Source organism: Amblyraja radiata, chromosome 37 (assembly GCF_010909765.2).
Source record: "Amblyraja radiata isolate CabotCenter1 chromosome 37, sAmbRad1.1.pri, whole genome shotgun sequence".
NCBI classification, from domain to species: Eukaryota; Metazoa; Chordata; class Chondrichthyes; order Rajiformes; family Rajidae; genus Amblyraja; species Amblyraja radiata.
The window spans coordinates 21056934-21079469 of record NC_045992.1 but is presented as its reverse complement, the minus strand read 5'-3'; the positions used below and the strand labels follow the sequence as shown (position 1 = coordinate 21079469).

The 22536-nt window shown below is 45.1% G+C and overlaps 1 non-coding gene across 1 annotated transcript; it reads left to right on the top strand.

Annotated features, from left to right (window-relative positions):
• The first annotated feature begins 1048 nt into the window (after nt 1-1048).
• On the top strand, nt 1049-1121 carry trnav-aac. Its single transcript has one exon. It is a non-coding gene; the product is annotated as a tRNA-Val (tRNA).
• Nucleotides 1122-22536: the final 21415 nt, after the last annotated feature.

The window sequence follows — 22536 nt, the reverse complement described above, 5'->3', positions numbered from 1 at the left end:
TATGGCTCTGCCCGACGTCATTCTCGCCGGATGAGTCCCATCTCTAGGATTGGAGCCACCGACGTGTCCGACGCTCGGGCTGGAAATATCGTCTCCCCCGACAGTTCCCAAGAGGGCGTACCCGTCTTCATTAGGCACAGACACTTGGGTCTCCTGCACTCCACGGTTACCACCCTTTCTCTCAGTCACACTCCTTCGTTCTTCCCGTATCCTCAGCGTGACAACCTCACTGTAGGTCCTGTCCAGGAAACTCTCGTTTTCCCGGACGGCGCTGAGGTCATTCAGCCGCTTCTTCAGTGCCTCAACACGGTCCTTCAGGAGCTGAATCTGGACGCACTTGCCACAGTTGTAGCAGCCAGAGTCTCCATCCGTGTCCCTGGCCTACCACATCCTGCAAGCATCACACTGCCTCATCTTTCCCGTCATGTGTTTACCGTGTATCGTTCACTCCAGCTTTTTGCGTAGTCTCCTCTCTTCAGCCTCTTCGCCGAAGACTCTCCAGCCAAAGACTCGCCATTTTCTCTCATGGCACTTCCCTCACTGTCACTCCCCTGGAGCAGCGTTGCTTATATTGACTGATAAATTGCCTAATTTGCCAATTTACAAATCAAATTCCTCAATAAGCTCTTCTCCCTACTTTTCTTTGATTGTGCATCCCCAAGATCCAAGTAAGCACTGGGCTTCGGTTGTAGCGTTTGAGAAGTTTTCTGACCGCTGCCATGAAATTTTACAACAGTTGCCAAAGTACTTGGTGTAAACATCAACAGTAGTTCTGCTGTTTGTTAACAGCCGATCTTGCCCATATTCCCAGCTGCAGCAGGGGACACTTTATATCGCGGCCATATTATATCCTGGTGTTGGTCTGGTGCGAAATAGTTAAATGGATTAAATGATTTAGTGATACAGATGTTACTGTTGACATTTCAACTGTCTGGGCGGCGTCCCAGAAGCAACGTGTCATCAGGCAGTGAGAGTTATGGAGGGCAGTGTGAGGTACGGATTCGGCTTCGCGATCTGATACTCCAGTCACCATTTAGCATGGGACTGTGTTTCTGTAATGTAGTGGTTATCACGTTCGCCTAACACGCGAAAGGTGCCTGGTTCGAAACCAGGTAGAAACATTCTGAAATATTGCTTTTACTAAAATCAGGTGATGTGACACGGAGACATGCGGACGATTTTCAATTAAACACAGCAGCTGCTGCTCCACCCACAGCCATCCTCTGGTCAGAAGAAGGTTTCCGACGAGAAATATCACCAATTAATGTTCTACAAAGATGTTGCTTGAACTGCTGAGTTACACCAACACGTTGTATCATTTTGTGTAAACAATCATCTGCAGTTTCTACGCAGAATCCCCTTGAAGTTCTTCCCGCCATTTCCCAACGCCCATCCCGAGGCATTGCCGGGACTTGATGTCTTTGTCGATGTCTTTGTTCTGCCTCTGATAGTGTTCGATGCACATCATAGATCCGCAATAGTTCACGTTGGGATAGGCACAAAATGCTGGGGTAAGGCACCATCTCTGGAGTAAGGCGGATAAGGCACCATCTCTGGATTAATAAAATAGGTGACGTTTCTGGTCGAGGCACTCCTTCCGCTTGAGAGTGAGAAGGGGGTGGGGGGGGGGGGGGGGGGAATTTAATGAGACCTTAAAATTAGACAAATCGCTGGGTTATTTGATGTCCAAACGTAACAGGAAGTGCTGTTTCTCCTATTTACTTGTCTTAACGTGCCAGCTATGATTTGTTTCTTACATCCCATTGTGTACATTATCGAGCTGCAGAACCGGATGATCGACGGATATTGTGTTCAAAGCTTCGGCAGCAGAATATCCTACACGTTCTTTGTGTAAACAAATATCTGCAGACCACCTTGACTCTCTTCCCGCCATTTCCCTGCACATATCCCGAGTCATTGCCATGTCCAACATGACCCAGCCAGGCGCTAAATCGCCTTTAGTGCTCCTGATGTATGTCCAACATCCGCAACAGTTCACGCTGGGATTTTGCTTCTTCATTGGGGACAATTGTACTCCAGATCGGAAGTTCGTGATAATTAGTTGTCGTGTGCCCCATGCGCTCGTGATTTGTTCCCAATGTCTCTTTTTCAGAGCAAGCATCACCCACAGATGTCGCTGTCATGTGGACATCGCAAAACTTCCCGTTCAAAAAATTATTCTTTAGCCACCACAATTTTCTGATGTAACGACTTCAGCGTGACCTCTACACAACAACTTTATTTTCCATTTCCACTCTCCGACTCACTCGACGCTTTCATTTTGAAGACTAAGTGTCTTCCTATGCTCCGGCCGTTCTCTCACCCACTATAAATCCTGTGATCATAAATATTACCCGCTTTGTTTCTGACGAGTCCGTGTATGAACGCCGTGACCGAGATCAAGGCAAGGGAGCAGAAATGCCAGAGAGAAACCACACATTTGTCGGTGGTCAGTGGCCTCACCGAGTAGATAACCGGACCGTCCCAGAGCTGTGTAGGGACATCCTAAAGAGACGAGTAAGACACAGAATGTCGAAGATCTTTGAAATCGTAGCTTTATTCACATCCCACGTTGCCTCCAGCCAAAGGCAGATGATCGGCCAGATGTTGTTTTCAAAGCTTAGGAGTAGAATATAACGTTTGATCTCACGTCATCTGCATTCGGCACGTCCATGATGGTTTACGGGTTGGTTTATTGTTATCACTTGTACAAAGGTTCAGTGAAATGAAGTTTATTGCATGCTACACAAACAGATCAGACATATTATGCATCAGTTTGTCTTTATTGAATTTAATGAATGACATATCTCATCTATCTTAATCACTTGCAAAACACAGGGCAAATGGCTAACCATAACTTACTTAAACGTCAGAAGCCCTCTTTTGGTGCGCATGTGACGAAGTATACCATTGATCCTCGTGGTGTGCAGGAAGGAACTGCTTATGCTGGTATAAACCGAAGATGGACACAAAAAGCTGGAGTAACTCAGCGGGACAGGCAGCATCTCTGGAGAAAAATGAATCCGTGATGTTTCGGGTCATAGAAACATAGAAACATATAAAATAGGTGCAGGAGTAGGCCATTCGGCCCTTTGAGCCCGCACCGCCATTCGATATGATCATGACTGATCACCCAACTCAGTATCCCATCCCTGCCTTCTCTCCATACCCCCTGATCCCTTTAGCCACAAGGGTCACATCTAACTCCCTCTTAAATATAGCCTATGAACTGGCCTCAACTACCTTCTGTGGCAGAGAATTCCACAGATTTACCACTCTGTGTAAAAAATGATTTTCGCATCTCGGTCCTAAAAGACTTCCCTCTTATCCTTAAACTGTGACCCCTAGCTCTGGACTTCCCCAACATCGGGAATAATCTTCCTGCATCTAGCCTGTCCAACCCCTTAAGAATTTTGTAAGTTTCTATAAGATCCCCCCTCAATCTTCTGAATTCTAGCGTGTACAAGCCGAGTCTATCCAGTCTTTCTTCATATGAAAGTCCTGCCATCCAAGGAATCAGTCTGGTGAACCTTCTCTGTACTCCCTCTATGGCAAGAATGTCTTTCCTCAGATTAGGAGACCAAAACTGTACGCAATACTCCAGGTGTGGTCTCACCAAGACCCTGTACAACTGTAGTAGAACATCCCTGCTCTTATACTCAAATCCTTTTGCTATGAATGCTAACATACCATTTGTTTTCTTCACTGCCTGCTGCACCTCCATTCCTACTTTCAACGACTGGTGTACCATGACACCCAGGTCTCGTTGCATCTCCCCTTTTTCTAGGCGGCCACCAAACTTGTGTCGACAAACTTCTTCAGACGGATGTACTTTACTTAAATTCAATAGTCAAACTCAACTGAATTTATGTATAGCATCTCATATCTGTTTCGGTAGCATATAAAATATAGCATTTTACCTGCACATTGGACACGTGAAAATAAGAAACGTAACCTAAAGGGCGGCGAATCTGTGGAATTCTTTGTCACATAAAGCTGTGGAAGGCAATGGATATATTTAAGGCAGAGATAGATAGATTCTTGATTAGTACAAGTGTCAGAGGTTATGGGAATAACGCAGAAGAATGGGGTTAGGAGGGAAAGATAGATGAGCCATAATTGAACGGTGGAATATACGATGAGCCGAATGGCCTAAGTCTGCTCTTATCTATGATCTTATGATCGAACGCCGAACCTCCCTGGACGTGCAGGAAGCCCTCTGTACGTACAGTGGATGTGAAAACGTAAAATATATTCTGCCAAAGTTTTGAACACACCATCCGACCGATTGTCCCGCCCTTTGTCTGGAGGCGAATGTACACAGTGGGATTTAAGTACCAAATCAGAGCCGGCACCGTGAGGCCGCATCTGAAATTGGAGGAACAGAGCCCCATGATTCGACAAAGTGCAGGAGTAACACGACGGTTCAAGCAGCATTTTTGGTGAACATGTATAGGGGATGTTTTGGGTCGGAAACCTCCTTCAAACCAGAGGGGGGCTATGGCTTGTGGTGGAACAGTAGCTTTGTTTATTTGAAGAATCGCCCAGTTGTCTTCATGTCACATCACCTGATTTCACGCAAAGCGAGATTGCAGAATGTTTCTGGTTTCGAAAATGGGACCTTTCGCATGTTAGACGAACGTGATAACCACTATACTACTGAAACATTATCACTTGCTAAATATTGACAGGATTATCAGATTATTATGAAGGACAACGTGCCATTCGCTTTCTTCACTGCCTGCTGTACTTGCATGCTTACTGCCATTGACTGATGAACTAGTTCCCCCAGATCCCATTGCATTTCCCCTTTTCCCAACTTGACTACGTTTAGATAATAATCTTCTTTCCTGTTTTTGTTACCAATGTGGATAACCTCACATGTATCCACATTACACTGCATCTACCATGCATCTGCCCACTCACCCAACCTGTCCAAGTCACCCTGCATTCGCATAGCATCCCCCTCACAGTTCACACTGCCACCCAGCTTTGTGTCCTGAACAAGGGTCCTGAACTTAAAGAAAGGTATCTTTGAGGGTATGAGACGTGAATTGGCCAAGATAGACTGGCAATTGATTCTTAAAGGGTTGACGGTGGATATGCAATGGAAGGCATTTAAAGACTGCATGGATGAACTACAGCAATTGTTCATCCCAATTTGGCAAAAGAATAAATCAGGGAAGGTAGTGCATCCGTGGATAACAAGGGAAATCAGGGGTAGTATCAAAACAAAGATGAAGCATACAAATTAGCCAGAAAAAGCAGCCTACCAGAGGACTGGGAGAAATTCAGAGTCCAGCAGAGGAGGACAAAGGGCTTAATTCACACCAAATCCCCCCACAACATCCCCCCCCCCCTTCTCCCATATCAACTCCAGTTAGCTATAAAAACCTGGATGCAACATAATTTCATCAAACTCAACAGCGATAAGACAGAATTCCTCCTCATAGGCTCCAAAGCCACACTCAGCAAAATCAATAACCCCACTGTCTCCCCGTCTCCCCAGGCCCGCAACTTTGGCGTGATCTTTGATTCCACCCTCTCCCTTGAGCCTCACATCCGCCATGTCATTAAAACCTCCTTCTTTCATCTCCGCAACATAACCATATAACCATATAACCATATAACAATTACAGCACGGAAACAGGCCATCTCGACCCCTCTAGTCCGTGCCGAACACATAATCTCCCCTAGTCCCATATACCTGCGCTCAGACCATAACCCTCCATTCCTTTCCCATCCATATAACTATCCAATTTATTTTTAAATGATAAAAACGAACCTGCCTCCACCACCTTCACTGGAAGCTCATTCCACACAGCTACCACTCTCTGAGTAAAGAAGTTCCCCCTCATGTTACCCCTAAACTTCAGTCCTTTAATTCTCAAGTCATGTCCCCTTGTTTGAATCTTCCCTACTCTCAGTGGGAAAAGCTTTTCCACGTCAACTCTGTCTATCCCTCTCATCATTTTAAAAACCTCTATCAAGTCCCCCCTTAACCTTCTGCGCTCCAAAGAATAAAGCCCTAACTTGTTCAACCTTTCTCTGTAACTTAGTTGCTGAAACCCAGGCAACATTCTAGTAAATCTCCTCTGTACTCTCTCTATTTTGTTGACACCCTTCCTATAATTAGGCGACCAAAATTGTACACCATACTCCAGAATTGGCCTCACCAATGCCTTGTACAATTTTAACATTACATCCCAACTTCTATACTCAATGCTCTGATTTATAAAGGCCAGCACACCAAAAGCTTTCTTTACCACCCTATCTACATGAGATTCCACTTTCATGGAACTGTGCACAGTTATTCCCAGATCCCTCTGTTCACCTACATTCTTCAATTCCCTACCATTTACCATGTACGTCCTATTTTGATTTGTCCTGCCAAGATGTAGCACCTCACACTTATCAGCATTAAACTCCATCTGCCATATTTCAGCCCACTCTTCCAACTGGCATAAATCTCTCTGTAGACTTTGAAACTCTTCTTCATTACCCGCAACCCCACCTATCTTAGTATCATCTGCATACTTACTAATCCAATTTACCACACCATCGTCCAGATCATTGATGTACATGACAAACAACAGTGGACCCAACACAGATCCCTGTGGCACCCCACTCGTCACTGGCCTCCAACCTGACAAACAACCATCCACCATTACTCTCTGGCATCTCCCATTCAGCCACTGTTGAATCCATCTTGCTACTCCACCATTAATACCCAACCATTGAACCTTCTTAACCAACCTTCCATGAGGAACCTTGTCAAAGGCCTTACTGAAGTCCATATACACAACATCCACTGCTTTACCCTCATCAATTTCCCGAGTAACATCTTCAAAAAATTCAAGAAGATTAGTTAAACATGACCTTCCAGGCACAAATCCATGTTGACTGTTCCTAATCAGACCCTGTTTATCCAGATGCTTATATATATTATCTCCAAGTATTCTTTCCATTAATTTGCCCACCACTGACGTCAAACTAATAGGTCTATAATTGCTAGGTTTACTCTTAGACCCCTTTTTAAACAATGGAACAACATGCGCAGTACGCCAATCCTCCGGCACTATTCCCGTTTCTAATGAAATTTGAAATATTTCTGCCATAGCCCCTGCTATTTCTACACTAACTTCCCTCAATGTCCTAGGGAATATCCTGTCCGGACCTGGAGACTTATCCACTTTTATATTTCTCAAAAGTGTCAGTACTTCCTCTTCTTTGATCCTCATAGTTTCCATAGCTACTCTACTTGTTTCCCTTACCTCACATAATTCAATATCCTTCTCCTTGGTGAATACCGAAGAAAAGAAACTGTTCAATATCTCCCCCATCTCTTTTGGCTCTGCAGATAGTTGGCCACTCTGACTCTCTAATGGACCAATTTTATCCCTCGTTATCCTTTTGCTATTAATATAGCGGTAGAAACCCTTCGGATTTACTTTTACCTTACTTGCCAAAGCAACCTCATATCTTCTTTTAGCTTTTCTAATTTCTTTCTTAAGATTCTTTTTACATTCTTTATACTCCTCAAGCACCTCATTTACTCCATGCTGCCTATAACTATTGTAGATATCCCTCTTTTTCCGAACCAAGTGTCCAATTTCCCTTGAAAACCATGGCTCTTTACAATTTTTACGATTTCCTTTCAACCGAACAGGGACATAAAGATTCTGTACTCTTAAAATTTCACCTTTAAATGTACTCCATTTCTCTTCCACATCTTTCCCATAAAACAAACTGTCCCAATTTACTCCTTTTAAATCCTTTCGCATCTCCTCAAAGTTAGCCTTTCTCCAATCAAAAATCTCAACCCTAGGTCCAGTTTTGTCCCTCTCCATAATTATATTGAAACTAATGGTATTGTGATCACTGGACCCGAACTGTTCCCCAACGCATACCTCTGCCACCTGACCCATCTCATTTCCTAACAGGAGGTCCAGTACCGCCCCTTCTCTAGTAGGTACTTCTATGTGTTGTTGCAAAAAACTATCCTGCACACATTTTACAAACTCCAACCCATCCAGCCCATTTACAGAATGTGTTTCCCAGTCTATGTGTGGAAAATTGAAATCTCCCACAATCACTACCTTGTGCTTACTACTAATATCTGCAATCTCCTTACATATTTGCTCTTCCAATTCTCGCTCCCCATTTGGCGGTCTATAATACACCCCTATAAGTGTTGCTACCCCTTTCCCATTTCTCAGTTCCACCCAAATAGCCTCCCTAGACGAGCCCTCTAATCTATCCTGCCAAAGCACTGCTGTAATATCTTCCCTGATAAGCAATGCAACACCTCCACCTCTTGCCCCTCCAATTCTATCACACCTGAAGCAACGAAATCCTGGAATATTTAGTTTCCAATCACAGCCCTCCTGCAACCATGTTTCACTGATCGCCACAACATCATACTTCCAGGTGTCAATCCAGGCTCTAAGTTCATCCACTTTTCTTACAATGCTCCTAGCATTAAAATATACACATTTAAGAAACCCACCCTCTCTTATTCTCTGATTATTTTCTTTTTCTTCTCTCTCCCCTACATTTTGGGTCAGAGTGCTACCATTCTCTGCCCCCTGCTTCACACACTGACTGCTAGCTTTCCCAATTTGAGTCCCTCCCCCCAACCATACTAGTTTAAAGTCTCCCCAGTAGCCTTTGCAAATCTCCCCGCCAGGATATTGGTCCCCCTTGAGTTCAAGTGCAACCCGTCCTTTCTGTACAGGTCGCACCTTCCCCAAAAGAGGTCCCAATGATCCAGAAACTTGAATCCATACCCACTGCACCAGTCCCTCATCCACGCATTTATCCTCCACCTCGCTCCATTCCTACTCTCACTGTCGCGTGGCACAGGCAGTAATCCTGAGATTGTTACCTTTCCAGTCCTTCTCCTTAACTCTCTACCTAACTCCCTAAATTCTTCTTTCAGGACCTCTTCTCTTTTTTTACCTATGTCGTTGGTACCTATATGCACCACAACCTCAGGCTCCTCTCCCTCCCATTTCAGGATTTCTTGGACACGTTCAGACACATCCCTGACCCTGGCACCAGGGAGGCAAACTACCATCCGCGACCTGTCTGCGTCCACAGAATCGCCTATCCGACCCCCTGACTATAGAGTCCCCTATTACAATTGCCCTTCCCTTCTTTTCCTTACCCTTCTGAGCAACCGGACCGGTCTTTGTGCCAGAGGCCCGGCCGCTGTCGCTGCCCCCAGGTAGGCTGTCTCCCCCACCCTTACTCAAACATGAGTACTTATTTTCAAGGTGTACAGCCACCGGGGTACTCACCAGTCGCCAAACTCAGACCCTCTCTCACACCTCCCGCTGCTGAAAGACTCATCCATGCCTCCATCTCCTCCCTACTGGACAATTGCAACTCACTTCTCCTTGGCATCAGCTCCACCTACATCAACCGACTCCAACTGGTCCAGAACGCAGCCGCCCGACTAATCACCCACACCAAATCCTGGCATCACATCACCTTCACTCAAACAACTTCACTGTCTTCCCATCTCCCACCGGATCACCTACAAAATCCTGATCCTCACCTACAAAGCCCTCCACCATCTGCCCCCCCCCCATATCTCACTGACCTCCTCTCCCCCTACCAACCTTCACGGTCCCTCAGATCCACATCAGCCGGTCTCCTCTCCATCCACAAGTCCAACCTCCGCAGTTTTGGGGACAGAGCCTTCTCCAGGGCAGCTCCCAGGCTCTGGAACTCCCTCCCTCAACTGATCCGCAATTCCGTGTCCCTCACCATCTTCCAGTCCCGCATCAAGACCCATCTCTTCAACTCTGCCTATCCTTAGCCCCACGTCCCCCTCCCTTTTCATCTGTGCATTAATTGCCACATATTGTGTTTTGAATTGTATTCTGTCTTTACTTTGTGTACTAGTCAAGTCTCTACTATTTATTTAATTCCCCTTACATGTTTTTCCTCTACCTGCTAAATTTTGTAAGGTGTCCTTGAGACTCTTGAAAGGCGCCCATAAATAAAATGTATTATTATTGTTATTATTAATTAGGAAAGGGAAAATAGATTATGAAAGAAAATTGGCAGGGAACATAAAAACTGATTGCTAAAGTTGTTATATATATGTGAAGAGAAAAAGTTTAGTTAAAACAAATGTAGGTCCCTTGCAGTCAGAAACAGGTGAATTGATCATGGGGAACAAAGACATGGCAGACCAATTCAATAACTACTTTGGTTCTGTCTTCACTAAGGAAGACATAAATAATCTGCCGGAAATAGCAGGGGACCGGGGGTCAAATGAGATGGCGGAAATGAGTGAAATCCAGGTTAGCCGGGAAGTGGTGTTAGGTAAATTGAATGGATTAAAGGCCGATAAATCCCCAGGGCCAGATAGGCTGCATCCCAGAGTATTTAAGGAAGTAGCTGCAGAAATAGTGGATGCATTAGTGAAACATTTTCAAAACTCTAGATTCTGGAGTAGTTCCTGAGGATTGGAGGGTAGCTAATGTAATCCCACTTTTTAAAAAGGGAGGGAGAGAGAAAACGGGGAAATACAGACCAGTTAGTCTAACATCGGTAATGGGGAAACTGCTAGAGTCAGTTATTAAAGATGGGATAGCAGCACATTTGGAAAGTGGTGAAATCATTGGGCTAAGTCAGCATGGATTTATGAAAGGTAAATCATGTCTGACGAATCTTATAGAATTTTGCGAAGATGTAACTAGTAGAGTGGATAACGGAGAACTAGTGGATGTGTTATATCTGGACTTTCAGAAGGCTTTCGACAAGGTCCCACATAAGAGATTGGTATACGAACTTAAAGCACACGGTATTGGGGGTTCAGTATTGATGTGGATAGAGAACTGGCTGGCAGACAGGAAGCAATGAGTAGGATTAAACGGGTCCTTTTCACAATGGCAGGCAGTGACTAGTGGGGTACCGCAAGGCTCAGTGCTGGGACCCCAGCTATTTACAATATATATTAATGATTTGGACGAAGGAATTGAATGCAACATCTCCAAGTTTGCGGGTGACACGAAACTGGGGTGCAGCGTTAGCTGTGAGGAGGATGCTAGGATGCTGCAAGGTGACTTGGATTGGCTGGGTGAGTGGGCAAATGCATGGCAGATGCAGTATAATGTGGATAAATGTGAGGTTATCCACTTTGGTGGCAAAAACAGGAAAGTAGACTATTATCTGAATGGTGGCCGATTGGGAAAAGAGGAGATGCAACGTGACCTGGCTGTCATGGTACACCAGTCATTGAAAGTAGGCATGCAGGTGCAGCAGGCAGTGAAGAAAGCGAATGGTATGTTAGTATTCATAGCAAAAGGATTTGAGTATAGGAGCAGGGCGGTTCTACTGCAGTTGTACAGCGTCTTGGTGAGACCACACCTGGAGTATTGCGTACAGTTTTGGTCTGCTAATCTGAGAAAATACATTCTTGCCATAGAGGGAGTACAGAGAAGGTTCACCAGACTGATTCCTGGGATGTCAGGACTTTCATATGAAGAAAGACTGGATAGACTCGGCTTGTACTCGCTAGAATTTAGAAGATTGAGGGGGGACCTTATAGAAACTTACAAAATTCTTAAGGGTTTGGACAGGCTAGATGCAGGAAGATTGTTCCCGATGTTGGGGAAGTCCAGAACAAGGGGTCACAGTTTAACGATAAGGGGGAAGTATTTTAGGACCGAGATTAGAAAAACATTTTTTACACAGAGAGTGGTGAATCTGTGGAATTCTCTGCCACAGAAGGTAGTTGAGGCCAGTTCATTGGCTATATTTAAGAGGGAGTTAGATGTGGCCCTTGTGGCTAGAGATATCAGGGGGTATGGAGAGAAAGCAGGTTGGATGATCAGCCATGATCATATTGAATGGCGGTGCAGGCTCGAAGGGCCGAATAGCCTACTCCTGCACCTAATGTCTATGTTTATATGTGTCATCTGCAAATTTGCTCTTTCGATCACCAATTCGATCTTGCATAGAAGTAATTTTTCGGCTTCAATAGACAATAGGTGCAGGTGTAGGCCACTCGGCCCTTCCTGTCAGCACCGCCATTCAATGTGATCATGGCTGATCATCCACAATCCGTAACCCATTCCTGCCTTCTCCCCATATCCCCTGACTTCGGTATCTTTAAGAGCCTATCTTGCTCTCTCTTGAAAGTAGCCAGAGAACCGGCCTCCACCACATTCTGAGGCAGAGAATTCCATAGATTCACAACTCTCTGAGAATGTTTTTCCCCTCATCTCCGTTCTAATTGGCTTACCCCTTATTGTTCAACTATGGCCCCTGGTTCTGCACTCAACTACATCGGGAACATGTTTCCTGCCTCTAGCGTGTCCAACCCCTTAATAATGTTATATGTTTCAATAAGATCCACTCTTTTAAACTCTAGAATATATAAGCCCAGCCGCTCTGTTCTCTCAGCATATGACAGTCCTGCCATCCTGGGAATTAACTTTGTAAACCTACGCTGCATTCCCTCATGAGCAAGAATATCCTTTCTGAAATTAGGGGACCACAAATGCACACAATACTCCAGGTGGGTCACACTAGGGCCCTATACAACTGCAGAAGTGCCTCTTTGCTCCTATACTCAACTCCTTTTGTTAAAAAGGTCAAAATGCTATTCGCTTTCTTTACTGCCTGCTATACTTGCACGTTTACTCTAATTGACTGATGAACAAGGACGCCCAGACCCCACTGTACACTACAGGCACACTACACCCACTGGCTCTCCCTTGTCCATTTTCCTAGTTACATCCTCAAAAAATTCCAGAAGATTAGTCAAGCATGATTTCCCCTCCATGATTACTTGGACCGATCCTGCTACTGCTATCCAAATGTGCGGCTATTTCATCTTTTATAATTGACTCCAGCATCTTCCCCACCACCGATGTCAGACTAACAGGTCTATAATTCCCTGTTTTGTCTCTCCCGCCTTTCTTAAAAAGTGGTATAACATTGGCTACCCTCCAATCCACAGGAACTGATCCTGAATCTATAGAACATTCGAAAATTATCACCAATGCGTCCACGATTTCTAGAGCCACTTCCGTAAGTACCCTGGGATGCAGCTCATCAGGCCCTGGGGATTTATCAGCCTTCAGTCCCATCTGTCTCCCCAACACCATTTCCTGCCTAATGCTGAGTTCCTTCAGTTCCTCCCTCACCCCAGATCCTCTGACCACTAGGACATCAGGAAGAGTGTTTGTGTCCTCCGTAGTGAAGATGGATCCAAAGTACCTGTTCAACTCATCTCCCACTTCTTTGTTCCCCATAATAAATTCACCCTTTTCAGTCTTCAAGGGTCCAACTTTGATCTTATCTATTTTGTTCCTCTTCACATACCTAAATATTTTTTACTATCCTCATTTATATTCTTGGCTAGCTTACCTTCGTACCTCATCTTTTCTCCCTGTATTGCCTTTTGATTTGTCTTCTGTTGTTCTTTAAGCATTACCCAATCCTCTTGCTTCTCGCTCATCTTCTTGTACTTCTCTTTTTTTTTATACTGTCCTTGACGTTCCTTGTCAGCCCTTACTCCCCTTGGAATATTTCTTCCTCTTTGGAATGAACTGATCCTGCACCTTCTGTATTATTCCCAGAAATACCTGCCAGGGTATCTTTGCAGTCAACTTTGGCCAGCTCCTCCCTCATTGCTCCATAGTCCCTTCATTCAACTGTAACACTGACACCTCTGATTTACCCTTCTCCCTCTCCCATCGTAGATTAAACTTGACCATATTATGGTTAATACCTCCTAATGGCTCCTTAACCACACGTTCCTTTATCAAATCCGGTTCATTACATAACAACAGGGGGACGACAGATGGCACAATGGGCTAAGTGTTCGGCTGGCAACCGGAAGGTAGCTGGTTCGAATCCCGCTTGGAGTGCATACTGTCGTTGTGTCCTTGGGCAAGACACTTCACCCACCTTTGTCTGTGTGTGTGGATGTAATTATGTGAAGCACTTTGGGGTCAATGCAAGTTGACTAAAAACGTGCTGTATAAATAAAGAAATTTAATTTAATTTTTAATTTTTAATTTAACACTAATTGCAGAATTGCCTCTCCCTGGTAGGCTCCAATACAAGCTGCTCTAACATTCCATCACGGAGGCACTCCACACACTCCCTTTTTCTTGGTTCTTAGTTTATTGGTCCTCCAAAATATTCCAAATGGAATTTAAACTGGAGGTTCAGTACCAACCTGATTTTCCCAGTCTACCTGCGTGTTGAAATCTCCCATAACAACCGTAGCATTACCTTTACTACATGCCAATTTTAACTTCTGATCCAACTTGCACCCTATATCCAGGCTACTGTTTGGGGGCTTGTAGATAAGTCCCATTAGGGTCTTTTTACCCTTACAATTCCTTAGTTATATCCATGCTGACTCCACATCTTCTGTTTCAATGTCAGTCGTTGCAAGGGACTGAATTTCATTCTTCACCAACAGAGCAACCCCACCCCCTCTGCCCACCTGTCTGTCTTTTCGATAGGAGGTATATCCTTGAATATTCAGTTCCCAGCCCTGGCCCTCTTGCAGCCATGTCTCTGTAATTCCCACAACATCATACTTGCCAATTTCTAACTAAACCTCAAGCTCGTCCACTTTATTCCTTATACTTCGCGCATTCATATACGACACTTTGATCTCGGTATTCACCTCCCCTCTCACACCGCTCGCAATTGCCCCTGACCTTACTCTCTTATCCCTTCTCGAACTTTCCTTCCCATTAATTCAAGAGTCTTTTGTAACTTTTCTTGTACTCGCGTCCCCATTAACTCCATCTTTATACTCCCGATTTGTCAATCCCTCCCCATCACTATTTAGTTTAAACCCACACGTGTAGCCCTAGCAAACCTGCCTGCCAGAACGTCGGTCCCCCTCCAGTTAAGGTGTAACCCATCCCATTTGTACAGGTCACCCCTACCCAGAAGAGATCCCAGTGGTCTATAAATCTAAATCCTTGCTCCCTGCACCAGCCCCCCAGCCACACATTCAGATCCCGCATCTCCCTGTTTCTGTCGTCACTAGAAGGATGTACTGGAAGCAATCCAGAGATAACCACCTTCGATGTCCTGCTTTTCAGTCATCTTCACTGGAAAATCTCTCTGAACTCGCGTTGCAGAACGTGCACAACTACTGTCAGCTGTTCACCTTCCTCTTGAGGATGTTCTAAATTTGGTTCGTGACATCTTGAACCCTGGCCCCAGGGAGGCAACAGACCATCCTCGTATCTCGCCTGCCTCCACAGAATCTCAGGCTCTACCTCGAACAATGGAGTCTCCCACCCACTATGGCTCTGCCCGACGTGATTCTTGCCGGACGAGTCCCATCTCTAGGATTGGAGCCACCGACGTGTCCGCCGCTCGGACTGCAAGCTTTATCTCCCCCGACAGTTCCCAAGAGGGCGTACCTGCCTTCATTTGGCACAGTCACCTGGGTCTCCTGCACTCCACGGTTACCACCGTTTCTCTCAGTCACACTCCTTCGTTCTTCCCGTATCCTTGGCGTGACAATCTCACTGTAGGTCCTGTCCAGGAAACTCTCGTTTTCCCGGACGGCCCTGAGGTCATTCAGCCGCTTCTCCAGTTCCTCAACACGGTCCTTCAGGAGCTGAATCTGGACGCACTTGCCACAGTTGTAGCAGCCAGAGCCTCCGTCCGTGTCCCTGGCCTCCCACATCTTGCAATCATTACACTGTCTCATCTTTCCCATCATGTGTTCACCACGTATCGATCTCTCCAGCTTTTTGCGTAGTCTCCTCTCTTCAGCCTCTTCGCCGAAGACTCTCGAGCCAAAGGCTCACCATTTTCTCTCAAGGCACTTCCCTCACTGTCGCTCCCTTGGAGCAGCCTTGCTTATATTGGCTGATAAATTGCCTAATTTGCCAATTTACAAATCAAATTCCTCAATAAACTCTTCTTTGATTGTGCATCTCCGGGATCCACGTGACCACTGCCATGAAATTTTACAACAGCTGCCAAAGTACTTGGTGTAAACATCAACAGTAGTTCTGCTGTTTGTTAACAGCCGACCTTGCTCATATTCCCAGCTGCAGCAGGGGACACTTTATATCGCGGCAGTGTTATATCCTGGTGTTGGTCTGGTGCGAAATGGTTCAATAGATTAAATAATTTAGTGATACAGATGTTACTGTTGACATTTCAACTGTCTGGGCGGTGACCCAGAAGCGACGTGTCATCTGGCAGTGAGAGTTATGGAGGGCAGTGTGAGGTTCGCTTTCGGCTTCGCGATCTGATACTCCAGTCACCATTTAGAATGGGACTGTGTTTCTGTAATGTAGTGGTTATCACGTTCGCCTAACACGCGAAAGGTCCCGTTGGGATACCATCTCTGGATTAAATAAATAGGTGACATTTCTGGTCGATACACTTCTCCCGCTTGAGAGTGAGGAGAGGGGGAAACTAGCGGTATGAAAACGTATGGAACAAATCAGAGCCGGCCACGATTACGAAAGAAAGTTGGTAACCACAATGGTCCAATGTTGGCACTTTGTTGTGGAAAATGTGGGAACGAAGGGACATCAACAGTGAAAACAGGAAGACGAGGGAGGGGGTGGGGGGGGGGGGGGGGGGGGGTAGAGAGAGGAAATGTAAGGAGACCTCCCATTGTGTACATTCACCAGCTGAAGAACCGGATGATCGGCCGGATATTGTGTTCAAAGCTTCGGCAACAGAATATCGTAAACGTCCTTTGTGTAAACAAATATCTGCAGACCACCTTGGCTTTCTTCCCGCCATTTCCCTGCACATATCCGGTGTCATTGCCATATCCCACATCACCCACGCAGGCGCTATACCGCCGGTAGTACTCCTGATGTATGTCCCACATCCGCAACAGTTCACGCTGGGATTTTGCTTCTTCATTGGGAACTATTCTACTCCAGATCGAAAGTGCGTGAAAATTAGTCGTCCTGTGCCCCATGCGCTCGTGATTTGTTCCCAATGTCCCCTTTTCAGATCAGGCATCACCCACAGATGCCGCTGTCATATGGACATCACAAAACTTCCCGTTCAAAAAATTCTCCTTTAGCCACCACGATTTTCTAATGTAACGACTTCAGCATGGCCTCTACACAACAACTTTATTTTCCATTTCCACTCTCCGATTCACTCGACGCTTTCATACAGATGCACTTTGTGGACTAAGTGTTTTCCTATGCTCCGGCCGTTCTCTCACCCACCCGAGTAGATAACCGGACCGTCCCAGAGCTGTGTAGGGACATCCTAAAGAGACGAGTAAGACCTAGCATGTCGAAGATGTTTGAAATCGTAGCTTTATTCACATCCCACGTTGCCTCCAGACAAAGGCAGATGATCGGCCAGATGTTGCTTTCAAAGCTTAGGAGTAGAATATTACGTTCGATCTCACGTCACCTGCATGTGCAGAGGGCTTCGTGCACGTCCAGGATGGTTTACGCGTCGGTTTATTATTGTCACTTGTTCAGTGAAATGAAGTTTATTGCATGCTACCCAAACTGATCAGACATATTATGCATACGTTTGTCTTTATTGAATTTAATGAATGGCATATCTCATCTATCTTGATAACTTGCAAAACACGGGACATAAGGCTAACCATAACTCACTTAAACGTCAGCAGCCCTCTTTTGCGCGCATGTGACGAGGTATACCACTGATCCTCGTGGTGTGCAGGAAGGAACTGCATATGCTGGTATAAACCGAAGATGGACACAAAACGCTGGAATAACTCAGCGGGACAGGCAGCATCTCTGGAGAAAAATGAATCCGTGATGTTTCGGGTCGACACGCTTCTTCAGACAGATATACTTTACTTAAATGCAATAGTCAAACTCAACTGAATTTATGTATAACATGTCAGATCTCTGGAATTCTCTGCCACAGAAGGTAGTTGAGGCCAGTTCATTGGTTATATTTAAGAGAGTTAAAGGGATCAGGGGGAATGGATATAACGCAGATACAGGATACTGAGTTGGATGATCAGCCATGATCATATTGAATGGTCGTGCAGGCTCGAAGGGCCAAATAGCAGGGGACCGGGGGTCAAATGAGATGGAGGAACTGAGTGAAATCCAGGTTAGACTGGAAGTGGTGTTAGGTAAATAGAATACATTAAAGGCCGATAAATCCCCAGGGCCAGATAGGCTGCATCCCAGAGTACTTAAGGAAGTAGCCCCAGAAATAGTGGATGCATTAGTGATAATTTTTCAAAACTCTTTAGATTCTGGAGTAGTTCCTGAGGATTGGAGGGTAGCAAATGTAACCCCACTTTTTAAAAAGTGAGGGAGAGAGAAAATGGGGAGTTACAGACCAATTAGTCTAACATCGGTAGTGGGGAAACTGCTAGAGTCAGTTATTAAAGATGGGATAGCAGCACATTTGGAAAGTGGTTAAATCATTGGACAAAGTCAGCATGGATTTATGAAAGGTAAATCATGTCTGACGAATCTTATAGAATTTTTCGAGGATGTAACTAGTAGAGTGGATAAGGGAGAACCAGTGGATGTGTTATATCTGGACTTTCAGAAAGCTTTCGACAAGGTCCCACATAAGAGATTAGTATACAAACTTAAAGCACACGGATTTGGGGGTTCAGTATTGATGTGGATAGAGAACTGGCTGGCACACAGGAAGCAAAGTGTAGGAGTAAACGGGTCCTTTTCACAATGGCAGGCAGTGACTAGTGGGGTACCGCAAGGCTCAGTGCTGGGACACCAGCTATTTACAATATATATTAATGATTTGGACGAGGGAATTGAATGCAACATCTCCAAGTTTGCGGATGACACGAAGCTGGGGGGCAGTGTTAGCTGTGTGGAGGATGCTAGGAGGCTGCAAGATGACTTGGATAGGCTGGGTGAGTGGGCAAATGCATGGCAGATGCAGTATAATGTGGATAAATGTGAGGTTATCCACTTTGGTGGTATAAACAGGAAAGTGGACTGTTATCTGAATGGTGGCCGATTAGGATAACGGGAGATGCAACGAGACCTGGGTGTCATGGTACACCAGTCATTGAAAGTAGGGATGCAGGTGCAGCAGGTAGTGAAGAAAGTGAATGGTATGTTAGCATTCATAGCAAAAGGATTTGAGTATAGGAGCAGGGAGGTTCTGCTGCAGGCGTACAGGGTCTTGGTGCGACCACACCTGGAGTATTGCGTACAGTTTAGGTCTCCTAATCTGAGGGAAGACATTCTTGCCATAGAGGGAGTACAGAGAAGGTTCAACAGACTGATTCCTGGGATGTCAGGACTTACATATGAAGAAAGACTGGATAGACTCGGCTTGTACTCGCTAGAATTTTGAACATTGAGGGGGGATCATAGAAACTTACAAGATACTTGAGGGGTTGGACAGTCTAGATGCAGGAAGATTGTTCCCGATAATCATATAACCATATAACCATATAACAATTACAGCACGGAAACAGGCCATCTCGACCCTTCGAGTCCGTGCCGATGATGGGGAAGTCCAGAACAAGGGGTCACAGTTTAAGGGTAAGGGGGAAATCTTTTAGGACCGAGATGAGAAAAACATTTTTCACACATAGAGTGGTGAGTCTCTGGAATTCTCTGCCACAGAAGGTAGCTGAGGCCAGTTCATTGGCTATATTTAAGAGGGAGTTAAATGTGGCCCTTGTGGCTAAAGGGATCAGGGGGTATGGAGAGAAGGCAGGTTCAGGATACTGAGTTGGATTATCAGCCATGATCATATTGAATGGCAGTGCAGGCTTGAAGGGCTGAATTGCCTACTCCTGCACCTATTTTCTATGTTTCTATGTTTCTATGAACACACCATCCGACCGATTGTCCTGCTCTTTGTCTGGAGGCGAATGTACACAGTGGGATGCAAGTACCAAATCAGAGCCGGCACCGTGAGTCCGCATCTGAAATTGGAGGAACAGAGCCTCATGTTTCGACAAAGTGCAGGAGTAACACGACGGTTCAAGCAGCATTTGTGGAGAACATGTACAGTGGCTTGCAAAAGTATTCATACACCTTGAACTTTTCCACATTTTGTCACGTTACAACCACAAACGTAAATGTTTTTTATTGGGATTTTATGTGATAGATAGAAGTGGTGCATAATTGTGAAGTGGAAGGAAAATGATACATGGTTTTCAAATTGTTTTACAAATAAATAACTGAAAAGTGTGACGTGCAAAAGTATTCAGACCCCTTTACTCTGATACCCCTAAATAAAATCCAGTGCAACGAATTGCCTTCAGAAGTCACATAATTAGTAAATAGAGTCCACTTGTGTGTAATCTAATCTCAGTATAAATACAGCTGTGCTGTGAAGACCTCAGAGGTTTGTTAGAGAACATTAGTGAACAAACAGCATCATGAAGCCCAAGGAACACACCAGACAGGTCAGGGATAAAGTTGTGGAGAAGTTTAAAGCAGGGTTAGGTTATAAAAAAATATCCCAAGCTTTGAACATCTCACGGAGCACTGTTCAATCCATCATCCGAAAATGGAAAGAGTATGGCACAACTGCAAACCTACCAAGACATAGCCGTCCACCTAAACTGACAGGCCGAGCAAGGAGAGCATTGATCAGAGAAGCAGCCAAGAGGCCCATGGTAACTCTGGAGGAGCTGCAGAGATCCACAGCTCAGGTGGGAGAATCTGTCCACTGGATAACTATTAGTCGTGCACTCCTCAAATCGGGCCTTTATGGAAGAGTGGCAAGAAGAAAGCCATTGTTGAAAAAAAGCCATAAGAAGTCCCGTTTGCAGTTTGCCACAAGCCATGTGGAGGACACAGCAAACATGTGGAGGAAAGTGCTCTGGTCAGATGAGACCAAAATTGAAGTTTTTGGCCTAAATGCAAAACGCTATGTGTGGCGGAAAACTAACACTGCACATCACCCTGAACACACCATCCCTACTGTGAAACATGGTGGTGGAAGCATCATGCTGTGGGGATGCTTTTCTTCAGCAGGGACAGGGAAGCTGGTTAGAGTTGATGGGAAGATGAATGGAGCCAAATACAGGGCAATCTTGGAAGAAAACCTGTTAGAGTCAGCAAAAGACTTGAGACTGGGGCAGAGGTTCACCTTCCAGCAGGACAACGGCCCTAAACATACAACCAGAGCTACAATGGAATGGTTTAGATCAAAGCATATTCATGTGTTAGAATGGCCCAGTCAAAGTCCAGACCTAAATCTTGAAAATTGCTGTTCACAGACCATCTCCATCCAATCTGACTGAACTTGAGCTATTTTGCAAAGAAGCATTGGAAAAAAATTCCGTCTCTAGATGTGCAAAGCTGGTAGAGACATACCCCAAAAGACTTGCAGCTGTAATTGCAGCAAAAGGTGGTTCTACGAAGTATTGACTCAGGGGGGCTGAATACTTTTGCACGCCACACTTTTTAGTTTTTTATTTGTAAAAAAAATTGAAAACCATGTATCATTTTCCTTCCACTTCACAATTATGCACCACTTTGTGTTGGTCTATCACATAAAATCCCATTTACGTTTGTGGTTGTAACGTGCCAAAATGTGGAAAAGTTCAAGGGGTATGAAAACTTTTGCAAGCCATTGTGTAGGTGATGTTTTAGGTCGGAAACTTCCTTCAGACCAGAGGAGGGCTATGGCTTGTGGTGGAACAGCAGCTGTGTTCATTTGAAGAATCGTCCAGTTGTCTCCATATCACATCACCTGATTTCACAAAAATTGAGATTCCAGAATGTTTCTGGATTCGAAAATGGGACATTTCGCGTGTTAGGCGAACGTGATAACCACTATACTACAGAAACATTATCCCATACTAAATATTGACAGGATTATCAGATTATTATGAAGGCCAACGTGCCATTCGCTTTCTTCATTGCCTGCTGTACTTGCATGCTTACTTTCATTGACTGATGAACAAGGACCCCCCAGATCCCGTTCTACTTCCCCTTTTCCCAACTTGGCACCATTTAGATAATAACCTTCTTTCCTGTTTTTGTTACCAAAGTGGATAACTTCACATTTATCAACATTATACTGCATCTACCATGCATCTGCCCACTCACCCAACCTGTGCTAGTCACCCTGCATTCCCATAGCAGACGCCTCACAGTTCACACTGCCACCCAGCTATGTGTCTAATCTGCAAATTTACTCTTACGATCACAATTCGATCTTGCATGGAAACAATTTTTCGATTTCGATGCAGGGTTAACGATTTCTGAACACTCCCATAAAATTTTACAACAGCGGCCAAAGTACTTGTTGTAAACAACAAGAGTAGTTCTGCTGTTTGTTAACAGCCGATCTTGCCCATATTCCCAGCTGCAGCAGGGGACACTTTATATCATAGAAACATAGAAAATAGGTGCAGGAGGAGGCCAGTCGGCCCTTCGAGCCTGCACCGCCATTCAATGTGATCACGGCTGATCGTCCCCAATCAATAACCCGTGCCTGCCTTCTCCCCATATCCCTAGACTCCACTAGCCCCAAGAGCTCTATCTCACTCTCTCTTAAATCCATCCAGTGATTTGGCCTCCACTGCCTTCTCTGGCAGGGAATTCC